The sequence below is a fragment of the Zingiber officinale genome, chromosome 4A (genome assembly GCF_018446385.1).
Source record: "Zingiber officinale cultivar Zhangliang chromosome 4A, Zo_v1.1, whole genome shotgun sequence".
NCBI classification, from domain to species: Eukaryota; Viridiplantae; Streptophyta; class Magnoliopsida; order Zingiberales; family Zingiberaceae; genus Zingiber; species Zingiber officinale.
This window is the reverse complement of record NC_055992.1, coordinates 125,867,422-125,889,150: the sequence shown is the minus strand read 5'-3', so window position 1 is coordinate 125,889,150 and position 21,729 is coordinate 125,867,422. Positions and strand designations below refer to the sequence as shown.

Genomic DNA, 21,729 nt, shown 5'->3' with positions numbered 1-21,729 from the left:
GTTACATTTATGAATGAGTCTTCATTTCTATTTGGTTGCTGATAACCCATGTTAGGATTTAATAAGTATCTTGACCTTCCTGTTGAGGTCTTAGAAATCAACATAGTCATTACTTTCTATCACTAGTGGTTACATCATGGCATGTTATTATTTCCTAAGAAAAACTGTGTACTAGTCTATTATGTCACAAGATTGTTGAAGAATACTCTCTAGCTTGATTGGTAGTGATGATACAACTTGTAGCAGGTACTATGTAGTAGCTGCTACAACTTGTAGCAGTTACTATGCAGTAGCTGCTACAACAATGATGATACAACGTTGTAGCAGCTACTATGCAGTAGCTGCTACAACTTGTAGCAGTTACTATGCAGTAGCTACTACAAAGGTGCAGAAGCTGCTACAATGGTGTAGAAGCTGTTACAACGATGCAGAAGCTGCTACAACGGTGCAGTATCTTCTAAAATGGTGCAGTAGCTGCTACAACGGTGCTGTAGCTACTACAACGGTGCAGAAGCTGCTATAACGGTGCAGTAGCTGCTACAATGGTGTAGTAGCTGCTACAACATAGTAGTTACACAATAACACTGCTACACGTTATAGCAGCTACTATACAGAAGCTGCTAGAATGTGTAGCAGCTATTGTACAGTAGCTGCTATAACGTTGTAGCAGCTACATCACCGTTAAAAATTAGCAGCACAGTGATTGTTGCATGTAATCAGATGAGAGAAAGATTAAAATTTTTTATAGTTTTTGCATGCAGATGAGAGAGAGATTAAAAAAATTAGATTTTGGCCACGTCAGATAGCCCACGTCGGATTTCGCTCACGGTCGCGCATAAAGTGTCGCTTAGCATATCAAATATATATATATATTTTCTGATGCATGTATAAGAGCATTGATTGCCATTTATTCTAGAGGAAAAGGTGAATGGCAAGTTCATACAAGTATCAAATGCCAAGTCATATTTATTTTTTTCCCTTTTAACAAAAAATGTGTTTGTATATATAAGGTGAAGCTTCTCTATTAACACAATGCTTCTATAGGAGTTTACTAGAAACTTTTACTGTCATGCTCCAAGAGTAAATAGTTTCATTCTCCAGTTAATTAGAATTACCTTAGTTCAAAGATGAATTTTTTTTTTCAAATTTCCTCTCACACAAATGAAAAATTTCTTCTATGCAGAGTCAACTGTTCTTGCATATGTTATGTCACAATCGAATCGTCGACATAACTATGAATTAGATCTCCTTCTTTTATCTGTTGATGAAGGCATTCAGGTTATAGAGATGATTCACTGGAAAATGTTAAAAGAAATGAAATTGAGGTATTAACTTTAATTAAATTGCTACTTTCTAAGGCTATGGTATAATTATCATGTTAGGAATTCTTATTTTATTAATTGAATTTAGTTATTTCTTGATTTTTTTATGTGGCGATTATGTTATATCATTTCATATTACATTTTTTATTTATTTTGCAATGCATAAGTTATTTTTTACTGTGAGATACTATTAATTTAATCATGGCTGTGAAAGTTGGTCACCTTATATGGATACCCCAATTGGATACGCACATGCATAAATCGTTCCAGTTTTTCTCATAAAATTAGTTTGTAGGTCCAATTCTGGCTGATGACTCATGATCTGGTTCTAACATATATTCTCCTAGGAAACATCATGATTAAAAACTTCAGTGAGTATTACATCTAGGTAGAGTATTTTTTTATTATTATTCTTATTCTGAAATGCAGGAAGTGATTCCAACATCTTAAGATTTTGAGATATTCAGCCATATATATCATTTGTTGGTAAACACATTACTGTAAGACTAACATTTTTGTGACGATTATCAGTTAAATTTGTAGTGAGTATACATTTAGATAGTAGTGATTATCAGTTTAAAAAGTCTCATTCTAGACTGCATGAAGTGATTAACAGTTTAGATGGTTTAATGAATTAGTTTGTTCTTACTTTTTTTTTATAGAAATAAAGTAATGTTGAAACTGGTTTTGTATACTACTTTGTGGTTTTCATGCAAACTGCACATCCGTAAGATTTGAGATCTTACTTGAGTGTTGAATTTTTGCACATATATATGATATGTTAGCGTGTGAAGCAGTGATGGATCATTAATATTATGTAGACAAAAGGTACATGACTTCCTCTATGATTCCTTCTTTAGTTGCTACTGTTAGCTATTCTAGTTGCTTAATATGACTGTAACTATATTTTTTTACAGTAAATGGAGAAAGCATGGTTTGCAAGTATATGAAATTCTACATTCGATAATCAGTATGCAGAAAAGGGATCAGAGAAAGCATAATTATGGTCAACTTCTGTATAAACTTAACATGTTGTAAAAACATATGTGTATTTATTATTCTTTCAGAACAAGTTTTTTCATACATATAATAGTGTATTTCTTTTGATATCAATAGGTTGTTGATCTCCTGATGCCTTATCAAACGGGTGGAAATATTGGACTTTTTGATGAAGCTGGTGTGGGGAAGACTGGATTTATTATAGAATTGATGATCAGTAATATTGGAAAAGGTTGGTTTAAAAGAATCAGTAAGTGAGAAAAAAGAGTTCAATGAAATCCTATAAGTTGAAGATTGTGATGGGACTTGGGTTGATAATAATTAAGTGCAATCCGACATGGCATGAACCACCATCACAAGTTTCTAGTCTTTTGGCTATTGTTCATTAGTTGTAAACGGAACTTATTTGTTTATTTGTATTGAGATAAATTTTATTTGAACATGAGACATGTTTCTTCTTTTATGATTATAATTCTTGTATAAGTAACATTCTGAATGACATTGATGTGGAGAATATTCTTTTTTGTGTGATTATAATTCTTTATTATATATTTATATTGAAATATGATATATTGGTATTAAAAGATAATAATTTAAAAGACAACGGTTTAAAACCGTTGTTGTTGTCTATCACCCTCAAAGACAACGGTTAAAAACTGTTGTCGTAGCCCCAAAAATGGTTGTAACTGGTAGTGTTATTAAAAAATACTCTAAACAACAACGATTTTAAACCGTTGTCTTTTCATTCAAAGACAACGGATTAAAATCGTTGCAAAATTGTTCTTTTCATTCAAAGACAACGGTTTAAAACCGTTGTCGTAGCCCCCCATTTTTAACAACACTACCAATTACAACGGTTTTAAAGGGCCTACGACAACGGTTTTTAACAGTTGCCTTTTAATGTTTTTGTTGTAGTGAGTTATGTTTTCATTGGTGAGCAACAAGATAGAACCATCTTCGAAATAGAGTTGAGAGATGCTACTTTTCTCGAAACTAAGTTCCCAACAAGAGGTGAAGTTAATAAGACAATTCCTCTATTTGTAGTATAGGGGGAGAGTAATGTTCCTTTATCAATGGACGAGGTATCATGAGAGATGCATAAATCTAGTCAACCCAGTGGAAGTGATTTATCAATTAATAAGATAATTTCTCAATAATTTGACCTATGAAGAAGTAGACATAAGATTATTTCTTGTTAAAAGTTTGATATTGAGAATGATGCATTAATGATTCTCCTAGTTGACGATAAGGAACCTCGAATAGTTGAGGAAGCATTGAAATGATTAGTTAGAGAAAAATATAAAGTTGCAATGGATGAGGCAATTGATTCCATAAGAAAGAATCAAGTTTGAGATTTAGTCAGTTTTCCTCCGAGCCGAAAGACTACTTAATAGTAATATTGACAAGGAAATCTATATGATACAATCAAAAAGTTACATTGTTGAAGACCAAGAGAATAAAGTATGTATGACTTAAAAAGTCTATATATGAGGTAAAGCAAGTATCAAGACAATGGAATGCAAGATTTAATAAAATTATTTTATCTTATGGTTTCGAAATCATCAATGAGGATCGTTGTATTTATCTACGATAAGAGAAAAGAAAGTTAATCATCTTATGTTGATGAAATGCTAATAGTTAGAAATGACATGAAGTTTATGATAGAAGTCAAATTATGACTTTCATCATAATTTGATATAATAAATATGAGAAAAGTTGAGTACATTTTAGAAGTAAAGATCATTAGAGATAGATCAAAAATACTTTTAGATTTGTCTCAAGATGCTTATATTATTAAGAAGTTATAACACTTCAATATGTTAGATTATAACATTGGACAAACACTTGTAGTGAAAGGTACTGTGAAGAACAAAAGTATTTATCCAAAGACTCTTGAAGAAATAGTCGAAATAAAAAAATCATATGCTAATGTCATTGGTAATTTAATGTATATTATGTTGTGTACACATCCTGATATTAGTTATGTTGTTGGATCGACTATTAGAAGTTTCTTTTTATAAAATATGATCGACCGTTGAGAATTTCTCATGTTTTGAATTTTTTTAAGACGTTATAACACCCACTAACATTGGTTATAAATACTAATAGGGTGACACTCACATATCAACACCAATATAGATGCTTTGAGTCAAACAACCATGCTACTGCAAGCTAATGTAATGGACTATTCCCCATAAAAAAATAAATTTAATATTTAAAATAGTAAGATATTTACTATTAATTTCAATTAATGGGACAAGATTTGCTTTGCTATAGAAATAGATCGGGTGAGACTGTTGGGACACTTGGGTGCTCATCTTGCTTCTTTGAAAATGATTTACAGTGGATAAGGCCTATGCCTATAGCCCCAATATTATTAGGGCCCATTGATTAAATAATTAAATAGACATTAAAAAAATTAAATTGAGTAATTAATATTAATTAATGATAGTATACACATTAACAAATATCATGCTAACTCATTAATTACATCTTATCAATTAATTCATTATTACTATTTATACCTTACATATATCCTTATTTCCTCATCATTACAATTAGCTAAGATTTTATTTTATTTAATCTTATTTCCTCATAATTGCACTTAGCCAAGATTTTATTCTATTTAATTATATATCTTATAAAACTAATAAACTCTTTCCTCTTAATATCTCTAAAAATCCTAATTATTCTCTCACCAGTGCTTCATGCCTATTTCTTTTCTGATCATTAATTTTGTAGGTTTATGCTCTCATTAGTATCTTTTTTCTTTTCTCATAAGTAATTCTGTAAGTTTATGGTCTCTCGCTGGTGATACTTTCAGAGAACGCTCTTCTCTTTCCTCGCCGATAATATTTCTTTCTCACTATTTCTTTTTCTTCTTCAATAATAACATGAATTATAGATTTTTTTTATCCAGACAACGTAAAGTAAAATTCTTCATCAGAAAAAAAAAATTCAAAATTAAAATCAATAAAGTTTTATTTACGCTCAACAATGTCTCAAAAAGATTAAATAATTTAATCCAACAAGGAGAAAAACATAATCTTACCATTAGACCAACTATACACAATTGAATTTAGTGGGGCCAAATAATATATATATTAATAAAATAAAAAAATCTATATAAAAATAATATTATTTAAAAATTTTAGGGGGGTTGTGGCCCCCTCGGGCCCTAACCTAAATCCACCCCTGAATTTAACAATGTTAAAAAAAAATTATCTAAATATTAGCGAGAAGTCTAAATTTTATATAAAAATAATATTTTATTTTTTAAAAAATAAATTATTTTTTAAAAACCGGCTTGAACAAAAAATTTTAAAATATATTAAAGGGATATTATTATTATTATTGTCTAGGGCCTCGGGAAATCTTGAGATGACCTTGCCAAGCTCTCCAATGCTAACACAAAGATTTACTTGGTATCCACCTTAAGATAAGATGACAAATCCAAAGATCCACGCCGAAGCATGGGGCATCAGGTAGAGTCCTACAACCAGGGGCGTAGCCATCTTAAGGAGAGGGGGTGCGACCGCCCCCTCTCATATTTAATTAAAAAATTATATATATATATATATATATATATATATATATATATATATATATAAGTCCTTATCCTCACTTTGAGTAGTTGATTCATCTCCATTCAATGTCGAAAACTATTAAGCATTGAATTTTAAAAATAAAATATATAATAATAAACGGATAAACTAAATCATAGGGCACAAAGTAAGGAAGCTAAATTAAAATTGAATCGAGTTTGAACTAAATTCAACGGGTAGATATGAAGATAAGTATTATGTTGGTTCAAATTAGAATTGATTTGAAGTTGAGTTATGACCAAACCAAGTTTAATGTTTAAACGAGTTTGAACGATTTAAAAAGAATTAGGATATTTTTGACGAAACCTTTCATTTTTTTTCTCTCCCTCTTCTCCCTATCCATGTTACATCCCAACCGTCCCAGTCACCTATCCTGCCCAGCATTAACCGTGATTTACTCCCTCTGGAATCTTGTGGGGTCGGGGCCAGGGGGCCGCTAGGGTGCCGGTTCCACCTATTTGCCAATGTTACGTCCCAACCGTACCGTATGTCACCACTTCGCCCATTCCTCTCTTTTATTTTTTTTTCCTCTTCTTCCTCATTTGCTTCTTCTCCTTCTCTTCTCCAACGTTAGTAAACCTACAATTTTTTCCTCTCCTTTTTAAAGCACAAGAGCTTTTTTCTTCTCCTTTTTCTTCTCCTATAAGCAAGAAATGCAATACCAGTTGTTGTCCTCTTCTAGCAACAAGATCAAGCAGTCATGAACCCCCCCTATCTTCTTCCTCTTCTGGTATTTTTTTAGGATTTTATTGGCACAGCAAAATAATCATGTTTTGTCTTACCTTCTCTCTTTGTGTTATTGCCGAGCTCACCGAAACTAGTCAAGGTTTCTAACGAAGAAAGTAAAGTTCTCCTTTTTCTTTTTTTTTTTTACTTCTTCCTCTCTATTTTATCTTCTCTATTTTTCTCAAAAACAATGATGTTCCAAAAGTTGTAAGTTATTCCTTTCTCGTTTCATGAATTTTTGAAAATTGACCCTTCTAATCGAAAATCGTGGCTACGCCCCTGCCTACAACAGTAGAACTATAGCCATAACAATCTTCATACTCACAGAAAATGAGCACTAGCTTGCTATCATTTTTGCCTGGCACATCCAGTAGATTTTGAGCTACAAAATTAACATTAGTCATAAGCTGTTAGTTTTAACTATTTAGATAAAAAACTCAAGTAAAAACTTGAATGTTCTTGATGGAAATAGTTGATAGCTAAGTTTAGCATTTCAATTAGGAACAAAAAGAAAATAAGCTTAAAAAAATATTAGTTCATCAAATAGTATGTATACTTACGTTGAGTTTGTGTGAAAACGCTGAGGACAAGGAGGGTGATCATGGAGCGCATGGTGGTCATCTCTTGACTTGGATATGTTTTAATAGATAGAAATGAGTTCTATTTATACTGTTTATTTTTTGGTTTTTCAGTTTGAAATCCTCATAAAATTATGCATTGTATTGAAATATTTTCTTAGCATCTTTGAGATTTTTTTGCCAAAAATACAATGTGTGAATAACTTTCTTGACTTAATTTGTAGATATAGATAATTTCTTTCTTTGATTATTGGTTACGAATGATCAGCATTTTTTAAATTTATTTCTTAAAATATTTGCAAGATTTGCTAGGGTGAGAGAAGGAAGATTTTTCTTAATGATTATTATTATTATTATTATTATTAAAGGCAGGTGGACTGTTGGCTTTAATTTATTTAAAATGAATAATGCATTGTTTCACGAAGCAACTAATCATGTTTGATCTTATTCAACTGTTTATTTTTCTTAAAATTTATTTGGAAAAATAATGTTTCTCAAAAAGATTTTCTATTTGAAAATTTTTAACATACGAAGGGGAAAATATTTTTTTGCTCGACTAAGTTGGACTGGTTGAATTCTCGAGAAATATTTGGTTGAATCAGTTTAAGAGGGGTGTATTTAATATTAGACTTTTAATTATTTTGAATGATTTTTATGAATTTAAAAGTCTAGTGTATTCAATCTAGACTTTTATAAGTTTTATAGAAATCTAGTGGTATTCAAATTAATTTTTTTATAGTTTTAAAAAGTCATGTGGTATTCAAACTTGAATTTTTAAAACTCTATGAAAATCTTTTGGTATCCAAAGTTTTAATATATTTTCATGGTTTTTTTAGAAATCTTTGGATATAAATTTTAACCAATAAGATCTCTTCAAAATACTTAGAACAATTTTAAAAATAAAATAAAAAGTTTTCTCGTCACCCTTGAGATTCCTATAGACTTCAAATCACTTTAATTTTTTACAAATAAATCATTTCTCTTTCCGCTCCTCGATTTTGATTATTTCTTTAATCTTTAAGACCTGACCCTTGTTCAACCTCTCGACGGCCTGCATCAACCTCTCAACTTCGCATGAACCTCTCAACATGCATTTCATGCGAAGTTGAGAGTCCTCTGAAGCCATTCTCCGACGTTATAACAGCAAAAGAATGGATCAGAACGGTTGGAACGGAGCAGCAGCCGCTTGTAGCCTTTTCTCCGACGACGGCTCACAGTGAAGATTTTTTCTCTGGTTACTCGTGATGAGAAACAATGAGTGTCATTTGATGAAACCTGTAGTGCGTTGGAAAGGAGGAAAACAAATAGAAATTTTTTTGAGGCAGCCGGTGATACTTCCATCGGCTACTTGTGAGCAGGTCAAAGTCGATTTGGACGGCGACGTTGTGCATATAGGGAAAAGAAACTTGATACATTAGGTTTTAATATAAAATATATATTAATAAATTAAATTAATTCTTAACTTAATTAATAGATAATTTAATAAAATCTAATGAAATTTGATCTAAAAATATTCTATAAAATTTATTAAATTTTAAAAATTATTAAATAAATTTTATATATTTATGTTTTTTTTAATAATATTATTACTAATCAAATTAATAATAATATTATTGATTTTATTACTAATCAAATTGATCAATTCAACATTTTATTAAAAGTTTGACTAAATTAAAGGGTTGATCAACATTTCATGATAATTTGGATTAAAATTTTAAATAAAAATATTTAAAATTATTATAATATTTTTAGATTTAAAATTATATTATTTAAGTTTTTTTAAAGTGAGACGTTATCTTCTCTTAATTTTTAGCCGAAACAAGATAAAAATATAAAAAGTTGAAAAAGTTTTTTATGGACAAGTATGTTATTTATCATTTTATTAAAAAAATAAATAATTATTTTAAGTTTTGTGTGAAAATAAATATTGTGTGAGATCATGATTGCCTATGCTTTTCCAAGATTGAATACACCCCCTTAAATCCACAAGTTTTCATGAAATTTACAAATGTCTGTAAAAGTCTTGCAAAAAAAAGTTTATAGAACTCTATGAAATTCTTTTCACAACTATATGAGATTCTATAAAAGAATAAAAATCTATCAACTCCACAAAAGTTATCATTAAAAAAAGTCAATGAAAGTCATTCAGTATCTTGATTGAATACACCCCTGTAAGTTTGTAGTAATTCTATTAGTTTTCGTGAGCCAATCAATCCAGTTGGTTTGATCTATTGCAGCGGTTTGTCAGTCAAATGCTTCCTGATTTAGCCGCGCAAGTTGGTCACTCTGATTAGCTAGGCATGTCTTAGGCATTGAGAAGATAAGCGAGGGAGTTTGCGACTGAGACATAAAACGCTTGAGCGACTACTACCATCAGTTACACATCGGTGAGCCATAGCCGACAACTTCGACATGGCAAGATTGGGAGAGGCCTTGCAAAAGCTAGATGCATGGCAGAATTGAAGATGCATTTGTACATAATGAAGACCCGACTTTTATTCTTGGTGACAAACTACACGCCCTAGGAAGTGCACACACTATTGAATTAAGATCGGATAGTTTACATCTTTCACTATCGACAAGAAGACAATGTGATGGCAATGACTGTAAGATTGACCTAGTCGAGTAAATAGTCTATTGAATGACTGTAAGAGTGAGAAGTCTACCGAGTGACTGTAAGGGTGAGTAGTATGTCTACCGAGTGAATGTAACCCTCTGTTTGGATGGGGTGAGAGAAGGTTCATTAACGAAAGGGGGAGGGGAATGGAGAGAAAGGGAAGGGAAGTAAAGTATTTATATTCTCCTTGTTTGAGAGGGAGGGAAAATTTATTAACATAACATGTATTACCATGTTTAGGATGAAAGTGAGGGTAATAAAAGTTAAATATATAAAGTTATAAAATTACCCTCACTTTTATTAAAGACATACGCGTTCAAAAATTCAGTGCATCTTGCATACATTTATTGGTTAAGATTTATGCATTCAAGTAATTGCAGCTCATTTGTTAAAGTTGCCGTCGACATTGGTGTCGACGTCAAAGTCGGTGTCGATGTCGAAGTTGGTGTCGGTATCAAAGTTGGCGTTGACGTTGAAGTTAGCATCAGCATCAAAGTCGGTGTCAGCATTGACGGAGTGCGAGCATTGGGCGGTACGAGTCGGGCGATTCGAGTATTTTTCGTCGTGATGCAAAGAATACCTAAAACAATGATTTTTAGAATTAATATAATAAAACAGGGATAAAATTAGAACATAATATTTTTTTAATTCTCCTTACCCTTCCTTACACTCCAAATCGGGATATAAGAAATTCTTTCATTTTATGGGTAAGGAAGGTTAAAGATTACCTTTTCTTACCTTTCGTTTCCATAGCTCTCACTTGTTCCCTAATAGGGTTTTAAATTTCCCTTCCCCTTCCCTCACCTCCTCCCAAACAATGCATAAGGGTGAGTAGTCTACTCAATGCCTAACAAGTCCAAGCAAGTTAAGATGACCTGATACTTGGTAAGAGGAAAATATTAGGGGGAGGTAACCATAGGTAAAAAGAAGTCTTAGAAGAGTGAACTCTAAACAAAAGGAAAATCCTAGGGGAGGTAGCCTTAAATAATGAGAAGTCTTAGAGGAGTAAACTCTAAGCAAGTTTGACTGAAAATCTGCTCATTAATAGTGTTCAAAGAATTGAACATTGTTACCGTGTGAGAGTTATACCACTCATCCACATTGGTTTGTAACACTATTTAAATATTATAACACACACATATTAACATTAATGTGGATGCTCTTATAACACTCACATATTAACATCAAATTTAGATGCTCTTATGTTATTGAGTCAAACTATAAGTACCCTAGGTTATTTTTGATGATCAACTGAGTTAAGTTATGTCCTGTATGTTTTGATGTCTTATGTCTGAGTGCGCAGGGACTTAGGAACACAAGAAGTCAAGCGAGAAATATGACATGGGAAGGGAGTCAACAGGCTCGGTGCATCCAAGGGACGAACAACTACGGAAGAGTACACCGATGGAGCGAGAAGGACGTAAGCGGTGTGTCCGAGGGTTGAGAAGCCAGAGGAAGTCTGCTTGAGTAGGATTATAAATGAACCAAGCGTTCATGAACAAACTTGGTGTTCAGATTGGTAAGAGCTTGTTTATGTTCATTCAATATACATAAGATTAATTAAATAAACAAGTTTGAATAGCTCATTAAGCTTAACAAACAAGCTTAAACACATATGTGTTTAACTTGTTAACATTCATGAACAACGTTCGTGAGCAATGTTTATGAATAATGTTCATAAACAATGTTCACGAACCATATTCATTAATAAAACTCCTTTCAATATGCTAAATAAATAATAAAATAAATAAATAAATTTAAATTATCAAGTTTAATTACCAATCAAACAATTAAAAGTTTCAAACAATCAAACAAGCTTGGTTCGAGCTTTAAAATTACAAGAATCTCGATGTGCAGGACTAAGAAAAGTAATGGAGACAAATCAGAACTTGACGCTTAAAGCTAAGAAGAACGAACTAGATTTAAAGTCTTCCCTCGACGAAGATCAAGAAGTATATATGGTAAGAAAATTTTAAAAAATTTTAATTCTAATAATTTTGATAAAACACAAGTTAAGAAGCTTTTATGGAGAAGAAGAAAAGTAAAGTACTACAATTGTAATAAAAAAGGGCATATATCAAAGACAATAGTCTAAAATTGAAAAATAAAGAAAAAGAAAAGATTAAAGGGTCAAGGCACAAGAAACTTAAAGCAACATGGAGCGAGTCATCATTAGAAGAGTTCAAAAAGGAAGAATACGCCGGACTAGCACTAATGGCCAGCTACCAAAAAGAAAACGATGAAGCTATATTGGAAGAGAGTGGTGTGCGTAGATTATATACACTTTTATGCATACTTTAACACACATTCACATACTTTATTTACGCTTGATCTGTGCCTTCCTACACCTCTTATCATATTTTTAGCATAATTACTCTTATTTGTCAGAGATATGCTCTTTGTGTGCCTTTCTATTGATAGGAGTCACTTTTGGGGCAAAAATGATGCTTGTTGACGATTCAGAGAACAAATGAAGTAAAATGGATTAATCGTGTGAAGTTCACACTGTAGTGCCACTTGCTAGAGGTGGAGAAGACTCTGACCATGTGGTTCCACATGACCATGTTAAAGAAGCAGAGAAGGAGAAGACCACGACCGTGTGGCCTACTAGAGGAGGAGTAGAACACGACCGTGTGAATTCACACGATTATGCCACCTGATCAGAGACCAAGCATAACATGATCGTGTGACTCCACACGGCCATGCCACCTGACTAGAGACCAAGCATAGTGCGGTCGTGTGGATGCCACACAGTTGTGGCACGGGCCATGCCCAACACTATTTAAGGGGATTTCTTCCCCTTTCTAAGGGGACGAAGGTTCTCCATTCGGGAGATCTATCTTGGTGCCAATCTACATTCTTCTCGATCTTCGTTCGACGATCCAAGGCTATATTCATCATCTCATCAAATCCAGAAGCAAAGGATTGGATCCGAATATCACTCAACTCAATCAGATAAGCTTCTTCTCCCTTCCTCTTTTAGTTGGGTTTGTATGCTTTCAATTCTTATGTCTTTGGATTCTTCCCTTTGTACCATGGAGTAGATCTATTGTTCTAGGATTAAGGGAGTAATTGTGATGTGCATTGATGTAAAAACTCATGGATATGTCAATTTCCTATCTATATGACATTACCATGCCTTGTATCTATTTGATCTTATATGCATGTATTGTGTTTGAGCTTAATTCTCATGTTTGATTGAATGGTCGTGTAGAGTTATTGATCTCGTAGGGGGAATGCCCTAGATTGTATGACCGAGGGCCCTAGTGATAGGGGTAACCCATTTTCGGACATCTAGGGTATTACCTTGAAGGGAGAAGTAATTCCCCACAAGGAAGTAGGGAATTAGATGTAATTGTTATCTCTATTCCTATGGTTATTAAGTATATTGTGATTTATGATTGAGGGGTCATAGTGACAGGGGTGACCCATTACCGGACTTCATAGGGATCATTTCTATTTAATAGCGTGGGATATAAATCCAAATAGCATTTCAGCTTGACCACTGCAGGGAAGAGTCGGTAATAAATCTAGCTTGCTACAAGTGTATGGGAATTGAGGATGGGTAATTGGTGAACCATGATACATTGAGAAGGATTACAATGAAACTGAACCCCTAGAATATTTCCCAATTCAAGTCTCTATCTCTCCTTTACTCAATCTTAGTTCTCTTTAGTTATCATGTGGCTTTCAACCGTTAATTGTTTAGCTAATTTTCTATGAGAAATCACTAGTGTTTATAATCAGTTCATGTGAGTTCGACAATCTTTTATATTACTAATGATGTAATCATGCACTTGCAGCTTCATACTAAGTTTTTGGCACCGTTGCTGGGGACTGCGCTTATAACATTAGTAGATAATCAGTTGAGTTAGCCTAAACTTGTTTTCTTTCTCATATTATAAATATTTTTACAATACTATTTTTGTAGATACATCTCATATTTTTTTACTTCTATTTCTATAATTTTCTTTTTATAATTTAAATTCAGCACTTTGAAAATTTTGTTTCTTTCTGCATTTAGAACTTGCGTTTGGCATATTTGTAATCTTGTTCTTAGATGTGAAGATCTAATCTTGCAGGAGATTTACTACCACTTGATCTAAAGATAGATTGAGCATACCGAAGAAGAAGAAACCTGTAGAGACAACAAGAAGAACAAGAATAATTTGAAATGATGAACAAACCTCTTAAAGATTACGCAACACCTAATGTACAGGGGCTTCAGTCTAGCATTACCTGACCACCTGTTGAAGCCAATAATTTTTAGATTAAGCCTGTGGTGATTACAATGGTTCATCAAAATTAATTTGGAGGTGGACCACATGAAGACCCAAACCAACACTTGGAAATCTTTTATGAAATTTATAGTACAATGAAAATGAATGGATTTCCAACGGAAGCAATAAGATTATTGTTATTCGGGTTTTTCCTAAGGGATAGAGTCAAGTAGTGGCTTAATTCCTTACTAGCTAATATCATCACATCTTGGGAGCAATGTGAGCAACAATTCCTCAATAAGTTCCATCCTTCTAGTAAAACTGCTTACCTGAGAAATCTTATAGCAAGCTTCAGATAGTCAGATTTAGAATCATTATTTGAAGCATAAGATTGATTCAAAAAGATGCTTAGTCATTGCCCACATCATGGACTTGAGAAGTGGTTAGCTCTACACACTTTTTATAATGACATCAACTATCACACAAAGGTGTCCCTTGACTCTGCAGTTGGAGGAGCATTAATGAACAAAAGTCTAGATGAGGTTGAAGATATTATAGAGAGTGTAATCCAAAATCATCATCAATGGGCATCTGAAAGATGTGGAGGCTCCTTCTCTGAAAATCCTATCAAGGTATCAAGAAAGTTTGACGTGGATGCAATTACTCTTATATCCGCGTAGTTGGACACTTTGACTAAAAAGTTTGAGAATATGAGAACTAGTATGGTTAATGCAATTGTATGTGTATGTGACACTTGTGGAAGCATGGACCATGCTTAAGAAACTTGCGCTTTGGGGTCCATCTTTGCACAACTTAATCATCTTGAGCAATGTGATGCAATAGTAAGTTATAATCAAAGATAAAATAATACGTATTGCAATACATACAACCCTAGGTGGAAGAATCATCCAAAATTTTCTTACTGGAACAATTAAGATCAAGGACCATTTACAGGGGTAATGCCAAGTTACCAACCCGGATAACAAAACTATCAACAACAACCGTCACAAGGCTATCAACTATCCTAGATAGAAAAGATGTTTGAGGAAGTTCTTGCTGAACAAAAGGAAATGAAAAATGAAATCAAGCAACTCACTCAAAGAATGGATAGCACTGAAAAATACCAAAAGATTCAAGATAGCCAAATTACCTAGACAACCTCATCTTCTTCAAGAGCACCAGGAGCTTTCCCAGGCAAGTCTGATGTGAATCCGATTGAACACTGCAACAAAATAGAGCTTCGGATTGGACGAACCTTGGGAGATCCCCAAGTGACTGCTCATAAAGGGATTGATAATTTAGAAGAGTTCTCTCCTCCCTTACCTAACCTAGTTAAGGTCCAGGATGATGAGGAGATTACCAAGAAGGTTGAAGAGACTCTGTCACCACCACCCCAAAATCAAACAGTCAAAGATTAGCTATGTCAAAGATGGATGAAAAATTTGACAGATTTTTAGAAAAGGTCAAAGAACTTTGTATTGAGGTTCCTCAGATTGATGCTCTTCACCAAATGACCAAGTTCGTTAAATTTTTGAAGGATATCATGTCCAACCAAAGGAAAAAAATAGAGTTCGAGACTGTGGCGCTAATGGAAGAGTGTAGCGCTCTATTCATGGCAACTACTCCCCTAAAGGTTCAAGATCCAGGAAGCTTCACAATTCCTTACACTATAGGAACTGAATACATAGATAGAGCTTTTTGTGATTTGGGGGCAAGTGTTAGCCTCATTCCATATTTGGTTTATAATAAGCTAGGTTTCAAAAACTTTAAACTTACTATTATAGTACTTCAGTTAGCTGATCATTCATGTAGGTACCCTATGAGTATCATTGAAGATGTGCTGGTAGAGGTGGGTGGTTGTATCATACCCATCGATTTTGTTATCTTAGATATGGAGGAGGATCCCAAGATCCCAATCATATTGGGAAGACCGTTCTTTGCGATTGTTGAAGCTATTATTGATGTGAAAAATCATAAACTATTTCTAGTTATTGGTAAGAAAAGATTAGAATTTGATTTACTTGAATCTCCTAATCATGTATCTTCCTTTTTCAACTAAGTACAGTGGGACAGATGCCCACAAGATTGAGGAATGGAACTTCCATTCTCATGGGAGGCCACCGGATGTAGTACATGATCTAGCAAGAATTGGGAGAAGGCCCCCAATCAAGAATGACAAGTACTTCTTCCCTACAAGGGAAGAATGAAGCAAGAGTCTGAAGCACCAACCCTAGGAGGGGAAGCCGTGCCTCCATGGGAATAATCTGTAGCAATGGAGACGGGGTAGAGCTAAAGACTTGAAACAAGTGCTTCTTGTGAGGCAACCCAAGGGTTCTTTTTAGTTAGTTCAGTTTATAACTTTGTTTCTTTAGTTAGTTTTTATTAGTGTTTTTTTTTTCATTTTTAGGTTGTGTGCAGCCTCCACGAGTTGGCGATGATCACCTCATAGGAGTGGAGTCTTCAGCAAAGTCAAAAAAGGAGAAAACTCAGCCCTTATACACCTTAAAAAGCCAGCCCTTATACACCTTAAAAAGCTAACCGTGTGACCTCACGTTTCTGTGTGACCTCACATGACCGTGTGAAGCTAGCAGAGAAGAGAAAGGACTAGGCCATTAATGTGTGTAGATTATATACACTTTTATGCATATTTTAACGCACATCTACTCGTATTTCATGAGCATAATCTATGTTTATTGTACCCTATTTCATTATAATGTTATATTTCTATTTCTTTTATTTGGATATTTACTCTTTACTTGTTTTGATTGATAGGACGTGATTTGGAGTAAAAACAGAGCTTAAATGGAGTCTATAGCTTCCAAAGTATCTAGGTCGTTTGGAACTCACACGGGCATGTAAAAACTAAGTTTTTCCATGTCCTGGCCGTGTGGAAACCATACAACCTTGTGGAAGCTGTGCGGGGGTCGTGTGGAGGCCGTGTGTAGGACTGTAAATGAACGAAGCGTTCATGAATAAGCTTAGTGTTCAGATTGGTAAGAGCTTGTTTATGTTCATTCAATATATATAAGATTAATTAAACAAATAAGCTTAAATAGCTGATTAAGCTAAACAAACAAGCTTGAACACATATGTGTTCAGCTTGTTAATGTTCGTGAACAACGTACGTGACAATGTTTATGAACAATGTTCATAAATAATGTTCATGAACCATATTCATTAATAAAACTCTTTTCAATATGCTAAATAAACAATAAAATAAAATAAAATAAAATAAATAAATAAATTTAAATTATCAAGTTTAATAACCAATCAAACAACTAAAAGTTTTAAACAATCAAACAAGCTTGAATTGAGAGCTTGATAACATCTAAATGAACCAAGCTCAAACCAAGCTCAAGCTAAACTCGAACCAAGCTTAAGCCAAGCTAGAATTGAGAGCTTGATAACATCTAAATGTACCAAGCTCAAGCTAAGCTTCAAACAAGCTCAAGCTCATAAAAAATAAACCAAGCCAAGCTTGAACACTCATTTCAAAAGCTTGGTACATTTTAAGCCCAGCTCAGCTCAGCTTGGTTACCTTATCAAACAAACTTGAACACCCCAAAGCTTGGCTCGGCTCGGCTTGTTTACAGCCCTAGCCGTGTGAAGGCCATGTGGAATTTTTAGCACTGCAGACTAAAGCTAAAATAGCTATAACTTTGTGTTTCGTTGGAGTTACGGGCTATTCTTTATAAAAAAATGTAGATAACTTCAAGATCTACAACTTTACTGAAGACTTCAACCATAGAAAACCTCATCTTCATAGTCTAAAAAACATTGCAATGAGATATATCTACGCAGAGCCATGCCAAGGGCCATGCAAGGCCGTGTGGAAGTTTCAGAGAAGAAAAAGACTTTGGCAGTGTGGACCACATGCTTGTGGCATCAAACCAGAGCCAAGGCAGCACATGGCCATGTGGACCACACGGTCGTGCCATTAGACTAGAGCTAAGGCAGCACATGGCTGTGTGGATTCACACGACCATGTCATGACCCATGCAAGGGCTGTGACAAGTGCTATAAAAGGGGGGTTTCTCCCATTTTCTTGAATCTTTGGCTTGGGTCTTACTCCCATTTCTTGGAGAAGGGTTCTCCCTCTTAGGGGAACCCTAGTTCTTTCATCTTCGCCGATCCGTCTACCTTCGGAGTGAGGATTGCATCCAAGAAGACCGATGCTACATGGATAAGCTCTCTCTTCACTTCTCTTTATATTTTGATATGTAGATTACTTTACTTCTTGTTTCTTGGTTGTATTATCTTGCAATGGAGTAGATCTCTAGTTCTAGGATGTAGGAAGTAGCTATGATGTGATTATGAATGTATGAACTATGTATTTAGATATTTCCTTATTCAATGAAGTGTTATGTCATGTTCTATTTGTGTTGTACCTTCTATGTGTTTGATGAAGTGTGTGAATGGTGCAAACATGTAGATGTGGATTGATTGTGGATCTCGTAGAGGGATACCCTAAGTCATATGACCAAGGGATGCTAGTGACAGGCAGATCCAGCTAACGGACGTCTAGGGTATCATCTTGAAAAGAGAAGCAATTCTCTACAAGGAAGTAGGTAGTCCTAGTCAATTGTAATCCTCATCTCTATGTTTATTAAGTAGTGCATGTGTTCATATGTTGTATGATCGAGGGACGCTAGTGACAGGCAGATCCCGCTAATGGACTTCATAGAAATCATTCCTATTTAATTGCAAGGGATGTTGATCTAACTACCCTGTCAGTTGTCCACTGCAGGGGAGAGCCGGTAACTTTTTACATGTGCATAAGAATGGAGGTAAGGAGATGAATAATGCATAGAGTCATTAATTAACATCATAGTGAAACCGAAATTTTAGTATCTATCCTCAAATCTAGCTCTCCCACTTTCTCTACTCTTTACATTCTCTCTTTCCTTCACTCTCTCTTTTCCAATTAACATTTGATTTTCTAGATAGCTCTCTGTATGAAGTTAACTAGTGCTTAATCAACAATTCCTGTGGATTCGATATCTTTTGTATTACTGACGACATAACCGTGCACTTGCAGTTTCGTAATAGCCATGTGACTTCATATGGCTGTGTGGTCCTGGTAGAGAGAAAGAAGAGGACGGTTGTGTGACTTCACATGGCCATGTGAATTCAGCCGAGAGGAAGAAGAGGGCGACGTGTGAAGCGACAGAGAGGAAGCCGACCCAGGCCTTGTCAATCAACACAGCTGTGTGAACCCAGCCGAGAGGAAGAAGAATTAACCCATGTTAATCGACATGGCCGTGTGGAGAAGCCCTCGACCGGGCCGTGCCTTTAAGACATGGTCGTGCCAAGGCCATGTCCGCCACACCACCACCTCAAAATCACCTTCTCTACCGCTTTCTTCTCTTGAGACCTTTTTCTCCTCAATCCTACTTCATCCACCTCACAAATCTAGATCTTAGACTCCCTTTCTCCAAGATATCAAGATCTAAATCCCAAATCCAAGAACCCCTCATCATCATTATCTTCTTCTTCAGATCTACCTCTTCTCACAAAATCTCTTCTCCTTTTTCTTCAATTAATCACTCTCCTTCACTTATATTTCCATCATATCTCATCTTTTAAAAAGAATTCGATGTTGAAGTGGCGGATCTAGAGGAGGAAAAGAACTAGGACGGAACAAAGGCAAAGGAAAAGTTAAATCAAAGGGCAAAGGCAAGAGGAGTGCATGCGATGAAGGTAGCAATAATGAGTATCATATTATTTTTTAGAAATGAAGAACATAAATTTAGATATGATTCTCTTATTGTTAGAAAGATTGTTTGTACTAGATATATGTATCCAATTACCATGGATATTTTGGATGTTAAAGATAATATGGATTGGATGATTAGCGCTTTTAATTGGAATGATATGATGTACACACATCTACCAACATATCCCCACCTTATCATTGAGTTTTTAAGTTCAATTGAGGTCCACTTCACTTTTGAAGAAGATTATATTGGCAATATCAGTTTTTGATTGATGAACCAAAAATTCCAGTAGATATTTAGTGATTTTAATAATTGTTTTGGCCTACCTACTAGTGGTTATCGCAGATTTGATTCAAATCTTAGCTGGAATGGGTTTTGGACCTCTATTACCAGGTTAAAAAAAATCCTTATGAGTCCTCTAGAGCTAAGGCTTCCTATATACAAAACCCCGTATTCAGATACCTTCACCGTGTAACGAGCAAAACCATATTCGGTAGAGGGGATAGTAACAAGGTAGTTAGAAAAGTAGAACTTTCCTCTTTTTGAGTAATGCTCAATAAAGTTGATTTTGATACCGGTTTCCATTTTCTGCAAACCCTTGTAAGAGTCGAAAAAGCAACCTCGGGGTTGATAGTCTTTGGTGGATTGATCACCCAAATAGATATAAATTTGAGTTGTGAACTTGATGAGTTGGAAGTCATTCATGGCAACAACAAGATCGAAATTGATGCATGTTTTGCCATGAAAATGATTTATCGGGATGAGAATGAGTTTGCCTTTCCTAGAAAGGATGGTTTTCCATTACCTCTACCTTATACCAAGTATACCATAGTTCGCAACCCTGCTAATTGGGTTATTACTGATGGAGCTCCCGAGTTTGTTACCCCTAGTAGAGGACACCAAACCCCACATCGAGCCCTCATCATTTGGGCACCCATAACTGTCCGGACATCTGGAACTTGCTAGGCATTTTTTTGCTTATGGTATAGGTCATTCCAAATTTATTTTTTTTGATTTCCTTACCTCTTTGGATTCACTTCATGAGAAGTATAATACCCAACAACAAATGTTGGAGGGGCACTTCAAATTGTCGGATGACCAGTTCCAAAGGTACACGATCATTTTTAGTTCACGAGGAATTTCCAAGGCCAGGTGGCCAAGTTTGTTCAGGATTATAATATCGACTAGGCGAGAATGAGAGAATTTATGGAGGTCATGTCATCACTAGACACCAGTTAGATAGACACGCTTTACCACTACCATGAGTAGCTTGGCCAGACCCCCGGTTTCCCTAGTTTTCCTTCTAGCCGACAAGGACGAGGACCTCCCTTTCCCCCATCTCTATCACCATATTGATTTCATCAAGATGATGAAAAGTTTAGGTCGGGTGGGGGAGAGATGTTTACATAGTCTGAGTCCTTTGCATTTCTTTTCTTTACATCTTCAGTACTTTCGTTTGTTTTGCTTGTTTTCATTTTTCAGTTCTATGCTACATCTTTGCTTATTTTCATGTTAGTGTTTACCAATCTTTATTCATTTTATTTTGATTGTCGCTTTGACTATATTTTTAATTACTTTGTGGCATGTCGAGAACATCAATCCTCACATTACCACTGATTTGTCTAATAGCAAAATGGTTAGCACATTCATTTCTTCATTCATGTGTTGTGGAAATAATGCTAGTATGTTTAGTGTACTTCTTTTCACTATCTTTAGTAGCATGTAATGAGCTAAGTATTGTATGGAGATAAGTTTAAGTTTTGGCCTAATCTTAAGGATCTTACCTCCACTTCATGTAAGGTTAAATAGTAGATAACTTTGAAATAGTCATGATTCATCTGAATTATTTAGTACTTTGGTTCTCATGGTGATTTCTTGGATTCTAGTTTGGTTATTGGATGACCTCGGATCTGTAACGCCCGCCCTCCCTACTAACCCTAAGGGA

At 34.6% G+C, this 21,729-nt stretch overlaps 1 non-coding gene across 1 annotated transcript; it reads right to left on the bottom strand.

The window, feature by feature from the left end:
• Nucleotides 1–14,393: 14,393 nt before the first annotated feature.
• LOC121973965 lies at nt 14,394–14,500 on the bottom strand. Its single transcript, XR_006109865.1, has one exon. It is a non-coding gene; the product is annotated as a small nucleolar RNA R71 (small nucleolar RNA).
• Nucleotides 14,501–21,729: the final 7,229 nt, after the last annotated feature.